Source organism: Anticarsia gemmatalis, chromosome 27 (assembly GCF_050436995.1).
Source record: "Anticarsia gemmatalis isolate Benzon Research Colony breed Stoneville strain chromosome 27, ilAntGemm2 primary, whole genome shotgun sequence".
NCBI lineage: Eukaryota > Metazoa > Arthropoda > Insecta > Lepidoptera > Erebidae > Anticarsia > Anticarsia gemmatalis.
The window spans coordinates 2,355,408-2,364,319 of record NC_134771.1 but is presented as its reverse complement, the minus strand read 5'-3'; the positions used below and the strand labels follow the sequence as shown (position 1 = coordinate 2,364,319).

The 8,912-nt window shown below is 35.6% G+C and overlaps 1 protein-coding gene across 21 annotated transcripts in view; it reads left to right on the top strand.

The window, feature by feature from the left end:
* Nucleotides 1-1,638: 1,638 nt before the first annotated feature.
* Nucleotides 1,639-8,912, top strand: part of tou (bromodomain adjacent to zinc finger domain 2B toutatis) — a 120,145-nt gene continuing 112,871 nt past the window's right edge. For 13 of the 21 annotated variants that reach the window (XM_076132288.1, XM_076132293.1, XM_076132303.1 and 10 more), the window contains exon 1: nucleotides 1,640-1,890. The gene's annotated coding sequence lies outside the window, so the exon portion shown is untranslated. Of the gene's footprint in view, nucleotides 1,891-8,912 lie in introns of all 21 variants that reach the window. The other 8 variants (XM_076132305.1, XM_076132302.1, XM_076132301.1 and 5 more) reach the window with 3 other exon arrangements.

Sequence of the window (8,912 nt, the reverse complement as noted above, 5' to 3'; positions counted from 1 at the left end):
GTTAAGTACAGCTCTTTTGTATTATTAGTACGACACATAAAATCACGCCTTTTTCCCATAGTAGGTAGGTATAGACCACGGAACACTACCGAAATTACGATCCTTACAAACTTCCCTTGCTTCATTCACATCCATACATCATATTATCACTTATTATGTAGAATACTGCTAATATCCAATGCACTCAATAACCAACTGCTTTTGAATAGTTAATTATTCTTATCTGCTTTTCATTGTTTCACTACAAAGAGGATTCATACTCGTAGCTAGGCACCGCAGAACCCAGGTAGAAGAGCAACAATTGGATGAAAAGAGACAAAACCATTGCTATTACCGGCCGGCTACATTTTAACGCGCCGTTTAGTCACACGGACTTTCTTTCATCGCATTCAATCAATACAATAACATTCGGATGACCAACATTATTACACAATAACACCACAATACGACGCCACCGTCGCATTGTACGCAAAAAAATAGCCTAAAACCATGTGCCATAAGTGTATAAAGCGAGTTTTAACTACAGGACGCTACAACGGTTAGGCTTTGAGCGCACGGGGACGCGCCATAGTAATCTGCGATCAAAATGGAAGCCGTCGGCCATCTTAGGTCTGCCGCGAGCGAGAGAGCGGTCCGCTTCGGGAATTTGGGAAATTGGTGTTTTTTTCTGTTGTAAAGAGAGCAGTATATAAGAGGTCGGTAGGCAGAGGACAGGGCGGGCGTGCGGAGGGAGGGGGACTCCGCACGGGCAAAGCGGTGTGAAGGGAAAGAACTGCGGCCGGTCCGCATGGTACGCGCCGTCCCGAGATACGTCCGAAGATATTTTGCTCGTAAATCAATGTCGCGAGCGTTTAGGTTGAGTTTTGGATGAAATAGTGAGATTTTATTGTAGTTTTTGAATTTTTGTTGTTGTGAACTTAGAAATGAGTTGGTAGACGATGTTTTTATTAATTAAGTCAAATATTTAAACTCTATGTTTAACCTTGTTAAAGCAAATTAAGTTAATTTTAAACGATTGCTTAGTAATCAAATTTAACTTTCAGGTCATTTTTATTATTCGGTACATTATAAGCATAAGTCAAAATGTTAAAATATACTGAACTAGACGTTTAGAATTTGTGACCTATTTTAAGTTATACAAGTTAGTACTCACTTCATTAAAATTCAATTCAATAGCAAAACATATTTATGTAATAGTTTATCCTTAAATAAAATATCGATAAATAGCATTTCAATTCATTTTAAAGCAACGCTATCGCGCAGCACAGGTAAAGCTTGAGATATATCTCGGGACCGGCGTCCGTTCTGCTCGCGCCGCGTGTACCGGCCACCTATCTTTCATTGCACGTACGCGCGGCGCGCGGGGGGCGCGGGCCGCGCGGCATACGCGCGAGCCATCTTGCCTGCGATCGTCGAATTGCTCGCGTCTCCGAACACAAATCGGTTTTAATTCGCACTAATTAACAGTTAAATACAATAAAAACAATATAAATAAGTGTCGTAATACTTCTAATTAGTGTACAGGACGTTGTGATCTGAAACATTGTTGACATAAATTGTGTGTTGTTGTTTTATGTGTGTGTGTGCATTCCGAATGTCTAGGTGAGTAGTCAGTAGTCTTTGTGCGCGACAATTATCATTCTGATCGATTCGGTCGGCGCGGGGGTGTGCACCCGGCCTGTTTTATATCTTTTGTTGTTTTGTAAATCAATAATTTTAGTGGTGGCTAGCCGTGTCCCTCGCGTTCTTAACATCGTGTTACGCCGAAGTATAAACGATTTGCAACTGTTATTTTATGAAGCGGTGTCGTGTCGCCCGTGAGCGGCTAATGCGAAAGTTTTATATATTTCTGTACGAATTATCGGTGAAACAAGGTGATCAGGATATAAGGTACATTGTTTTGTTGATATTTATTATTATTTTCATTGTGTAAAGTTGTAAAGTTTGCTTTTCTAATGGTGTTGCCAGGTGTGCAATATTAAGTAATGCATTGGTTAATCGCGAGTGCAACGTTTTATATTAGTTCAGTTTTTGTTTCCTAGTTAACCGTATAGGTAGATAAAGTGAACATTTATTAGCTAGTAATAAAAAGTATACGTTCAAATGCTGATATATTGAAGTGCTTTGCAAGATAAGATTTGCTAAGGTACGTGTTAGGTCATCCAACTCTCATATTTATGTAGTAATACGTACAAACAAAGTCACCTTTACATAAACCTACTTGGTTACACAATAGCATATTTTAATATTCATATTTTACTTGTTTTTACTTACAAAAATGTCGGATTAGCTATGTTTTTAATTTATAAATGCAACAGTTGTGTCTAATCAGTCTAAAAATAGTACGTTTCATCGGATAACTGTTTGCGAGCTCATTATGTATTCCTTTGAATATAATTACCTACTTACGTATTAAGTGCAAACGTACAATTTGCCGATTCTTATCTACAACACTTAATTAATACCTACTTGAGTTAATTTACCACCAATACAGAACTACTTGTAAAAATCTTAACCATCGTGAAAAACAAAATGTTTTGTATCTAAGCGAAACATTGATTGTCATGTTATTTTTTTTTAAGTTAAATTACACATAAAACATGTCACCAGTGCTTGCGTGAAACGAGGTGGTTAAAATTATTGTTATTATGACTGATAATAGTTTAACAAGGTCAATAACATTATCTTTCATTCATAATAGCATTTTACAAAGATTATTTTGTAATACTTACATATTTATGTAAGTTTAATAATGTATAATGTTATTATCTAATATAAACAATTGAAGATAAAGTGTTGAATCATTTTGATAACAAAATGCATATTGTAACGTAACATTTTGCTCAAAGAGGAATGGAACGCAATCCGAGTAAAAAAAAAGTTTGAATTCGAATATAATATTCAAAAATTCGAACGCGTCCACCGTAATGGCGGATACAAGCACATCGAGCATGAAATAATTGCATTCGTTCACGACCGCGCCTTGTAAACGGCCTCTCCGGCATATTAGCTAGACATACCCATGTACTTTGGAGTTACTATCGTTATTACCCGAATATGTGAAATTGCGTTACCGCGATCTCGACTCAGACTATTCAACGCTCATCTTGAATTTGTCGCGTTGCATTCCTCAGACAAGACGGGTCATCGTTGTTTTTTTTTTACCGACTGCCTCGAGGTGCTCTCAGCCGATTATTATGCGACCGACGGAAAGCGCCAGTTTCCAACTTGAGTGAATGTAATTAACAATGTCGTACATAAATTGTCCGGGTTACCATTTAAATGCTGATTCATCAGTGGTTATGGTTTGCAAGATTTTTATCGGTCTCTCGGCTAATGTTTTTTCGTCAATAACCGATCATTTTGTTTATTGTTTCATATTGTAAAAGTGTTCTTGTAACTCATTGGTTAAGATTTGTCATGTTTTTTTAGATTTACCTTATCTAATATTTATAAGTTTTACATGGGACTGACATTGTTAATGGCGAAACGTAGGCGTATTTTATGTATTCAGGCGTTATATTATGTATGTTTTTGTGATTTCACATCGAAGAGTTTCTTTAGCATCTCACCAAAACTACAAAAAACTCTGAATTCTTTTCCAAAATAATTAAAAATGCGTCAATACATTTTAAAACAAAAAAATGTCTAACAAAACGTCTTAATCAAACGATTAACTAAAACCGGTTTGACACTCAAAAGACCGATTTGCCCTACACGCTACTTGAACATCGACACACAGCGACACTGTCTCTAAGATGTCTATCTATCTATCGTATGGTTAGTGGTCAACCTAGTGTCAAAGTTGTTCAAGCCGCCCGAAATACCTTTGACATGGCTTAACGACTGTTATCTTAAAAACAACCGGGACCGACTTTTACGTGCCCTCTGAAGCACGGAGACGTTCAGTTCAAATACCACTATCCCCCGGTTTCTGAGTACATTTAGCGGTAGTTTATCTATTCAATAGCGTTTTTTTATACGAAGTTTAACGCTATTGAATAGATAAACTACCGTTAAATGTACCTCAGAAACCGGGGGGGGTATGTCACCCATCTATAGAATGACCGCGCCTACGGTTGCTTAACCACAACTGGCTATGAGGGCTTCTAAGATGACATACATATACACAGTACAATAGTTACACAGTGTTCGGTATTTGGAAAACGTATGAGGCCTTGTCCCCGATACTGTATAGAGACATGTAAAGATCGATGCGATCGCCATGATTTTATACATTTACACTATTTGTACAATATTTTATGTTTATAGGATTGCTACTGCATTATTGCAGTTCGATTCTCGTGTCAAACAAAGTGATAATTGGGTTCAAATAATTGATACTGTTTCATATCTTTGTGTGATGGTGAATGGTGATGATAAGGATCCAGGGTTTGATTCCCGGGTGTACCAAAGCGCTGTATTTTCAATTTCTTTTAGAAGGTTCTTTATAGTCGCTTGGAAATAGGAAATTATTAGGACACTTATTTTGTATTAGGAATCTGTCAATACTGTCAAAATTATAACCTTAGACTTTAACTCTATCTTACTTTAAACATTAAAGAGAGGCCTTATTTAATTTTCAAACAAAGTTTTTCCAACCCATTATTGTCCCACGGCTAGAAAATGCTCTCCTCCCAAACGAGAGAGGAGTTAGGCCTTGAGTCCAGGAAAAGCAAATATTTTTCAATGATTCAGAAAACGTATAAAACCTTTATTTAAACTCTAGTTAGTTAACAAATGTAACCCAATCGGAATGGCCGGAGAAAACATTCAGTATAGCCATAATAATAAATTCACGTACGGTTTACGACTGTCTTTCTCGTAAATACTTAGAGAAAGTGGCTAAAACAGGTCTATTTAAAAAATAAAGACAAGGAACATTAACGACTAACTAGTGCAAACTTAAAGGTCTATTTCTTGTACCCAATTAAAAACGTTTAAAATATAATAGGGTAGTTGAACCAGTAAAATTAGTTACTCTTTATGAAATGTCACATTCATTTTAGTATAGAAATACGATATTTTGACGTCATAATTTCGTATTTCGTTGTGATTAAGTGAGTGCCTAATGTAATGTTTCAGTCTGAAATCATTTGAATTTCTAAAATATTTAGACGCATTTTGAATGAACCTAGTACCCTACTATGATCAAGTTTTATACTTGAATCAACTCAAAAAAAACGGTTTGTTGTCATTCTAAGTTAAGACAAATACCTTTAGGGCTACGGGAATTAACGCGAACACGCATTTTACCTTAAAATGCCTAACGTTTCGGCGCAGGTTGCACTCGCCGTGGTCCCAGGCAGACTAGACTAGTGAGTCTGCCTGGGACCACGGCGAGTGCAACCTGCGCCGAAACGTTAGGCATTTTAAGGTAAAATGCGTGTTCGCGTTAATTCCCGTATTCTATTATACATTAAACATGCAACGCGAGAGTTTAAAAGTTATGATATACCTTTAGGGCTGTTTTTGGTTGACCACAAACGCATAAATTAAATCGGTAAATTTGATCCTTTACTGTCCTACTGCACAGCAAGGATCTAGTGTCTAGATGAAGGATCGGAGAGGCCTGGAGTCCACTACGCTGACCAAGTGCGGGTTAGGGACTAAGGACTAAGCATACCGAAGAAAATGTTTTAAAGATCGGGGGCAGGGTCTGATCACGATATCATCCATCTCTGTTAGAACACGTGATAATAATCTAACAATCCTCAGCCAGCGACGGTCCAAATAATGGATAATACAATAAAAAACACATATAACTTTGAAAAATTGCCCTGCAACCTCTAAACTACATAGATATATATACCCTGAAAAAAAGCGAGGAAAAAAATGCATCTGAACAAAAAAGCAAAGTAAAAAAGTAAAGTGTTTAAGAAAAGCCATTAACAGTTTAAACCTTCGTTTAAACGTCCAGTTTACTAGTAACGGAAGCATTTAACTAGTTATCTAGTAATACAGGTCTTACACGCAGTTAGGTGGTTTTTTTACTCATTTTATTACCTTCCAGATAGACTATTATGGCTTATCAGCTTCTACGAGACTAGCAAACGAGAGATTGTTGGTTTTTATATCCCTTTTTAACACTTGAAATGTGGAAAGGACAGCATTATTTTATGTTTTGTCAAAAAATACCCATGTTCTCGTTTGTGTCTTTTCGCAAAAAAAGTTAAAATTCCCGTAAATTACAGAAAACTAGCTGTTACACGTGTTCCAAATTATATTTCAGTAGCATAGGGGCTAATTTAAAAACCCTAACTTCCAACGGTGAAGGAAAACATCATGCAACCTTGCATACCTGAGAGTTCTTTAGAACAGTTCTTGAAGGTATGCAAAGTCCTCAACCCGCAATTGGCCAGCATGGTGGACTTAGACCTAACCCCTGCCTGATTCCGAGTGGAGACCATTGCCCAGCAGTGGGACATTAACAGCCTTTTTTAATATAATGCTGTCTCTTTTTCTCTTATGGTACAACCAAAGCGATATAATATTAGGCATCAGCAGATCATAATCGTGTATTTAATTGTAATGAATAAACATACAATGTTGATATATTTGTACAGTTTGATCATTGTAGAACTATGTTGAATGCCAAAATATATGTTTTGTCACTCCATATAACGTTTGTTACGTATCTCGAAATTATATTGATTTGGTAATGATAGTTTTATTAGACAGTATATATATATATAAAACTATAGGTAACGTTTAATTTTAGTAACAATTTCTCTTATTTTCTATAGTAATTCTAAACAAGTGACGGATAGTTACGAATCATACACAGTGGCGTTCTTTAGTTTCTGCCTACCCTTATGGGAAAAAGGCGTGATAGTAGTATATCAGACCACGTCACTGTTCATGTATCACTACGCTAAATTTCGTCAACATCCATTAAACAAGAAAAGAAAGAGTAACAAATATACTTGTACTAGCTGACCCGGCAAACGTTGTTTTGCCGTATAAATAAATAAAAAAAAGTGTCACTTAGGAGTATGAAAAATAGATGTTGGCCGATTCTCATAGATACCGGATAAGCACAAAAAAAATCATCAAAATCGGTCAAGCCGTTTCGGAGGTGTATGGCAACGAAAACTGTGACGCGAGAATTTTATATATTAGATTGTTACAAACTTTCGCGTTCATGATATTACTAATACTCAAAATACAATTTGAAGGAAGTAGGCTGTTTAATACTTATTGTACTTGATAACTCAAAAAGCCATTTTCGAACTCAAAATTGATTACTTCAATACTCGAATTCTACTTGGCAACTGACGCGAAATCAGACCAAGTTCGAAATAAAATAGCATTGGCAAAGAGTAAAAGAATATCGTTCTCCTTGTTAAGGAATGTTTAACAAAAACTAATTTTGCAGGCTGTTCCCAACGACCATTCCGAAGCTTTGTTAGCTGATGCTTGTACCTTTTACGATTTAAGATCTACAGTTCTTGAATTGTGTTTAATGTGATTGCTATAGAAAATATTTAATAACAGCGTTTTGTAGATAGTTTTGAATGAGATTAGATTAGAGATTTAGATAAGAGAACAATTTTTAAGTATTTTATTACTCATAATCTAGAAAATGTAAGAATTTATAATTATTTTTGGACAGTCAGGTAAAAGGTAAGAAATCAGAAGTAAGGTCATACGAATGTGTCTCTATACTATGACAATTTCAAATTCAATCAAATCACTAAAAGTGGTTAAATATGCTTGAACACATTTTTTATGGTTTTAAATACTATTTTTTTTAGGCTAAAACAAAATACTTGTACAAAAACAGACTCGGCGCAATTTTTATGTTTGAAGTATTTGATTACACGGTCCGATCGCTAAGAATTGAGATGACAATAATTATATAAATGTATTGCGCAATGTTACGCAATTTTGGATATATTTGTGACATACCAACTTAAAAATATATTATCTAAACTTGACTTGACCTAAAAAACGAAAATGTCTAGTAAGTCTGTACTCGCGATTTGTAGCCGTGGGTGTCAGAAAATATAAAGAAGGAGGACTTTAACAAAAACGCTTTGTGTAAAGAAATTTTTGAATTGACCGTACAAAAATTGGAAATCAAAATGAAATCATTCAGGTCAATTATGCTTATGCTAGTCGTTACAATGACTGAATCTACCACTAGCTCGGAAAGGGGGTAGAGCCTTATGACTCTGAGAATTGTCCAATAATATACAAGGATTCATGCAAGTATCGATATTACATTGATCTGCTCGACATTCCGGCGCTTATTTTGCAGACCATTGTTGTAAAGTGAGTAATCCTAAAGAAATGTACGATTTTCGTCAAATATTTTGCTGATGAGTTGTTGTTAAGGACTTACGTAGATATCTAGAAAAAGGCAAAGGCTTTATACCAATTATTCTGAAGTAATTTGAACATAATTCCCGCGCCAAATATATTTGTGTGTGACGGAACGCAAATCTACTGCCGTTGTTAAGTCATATAGTTTATATTTCACCTTCTTCGCACCGTCTTGTAGCTGTGTTCAGACACATAAACTTATTTGGCGTCTACTCAACTCGAACTGTGAATGGTCTTACATAACAATATAGGCACAAAAACTAAATAATAACGATCATTGGTAGACACAATAAAAAGAGTAGAATCATCACGTACAAACCTTTCAAAAAGCGTTTAATTTTGTTTTCTATTTATTTCGGTTTCGCCCCTGTAGTAGTGAATGCGACTATTTTTTAATGCACTAGTTTGTGTCATAAGTCTTAAGTAGTGTCATAAGTCTTAGTATATTAATATTTTTTTAACTTTTTATCTACTTACTTGGCCCAGCCCAAAAAAAAAAGTCTACCGCGTGGATTTATTTTGTAACCAGAAAACATCTAAATCGACTAAACGATTAAGCCGTCAATTGTAACCAAAAGAGTGTT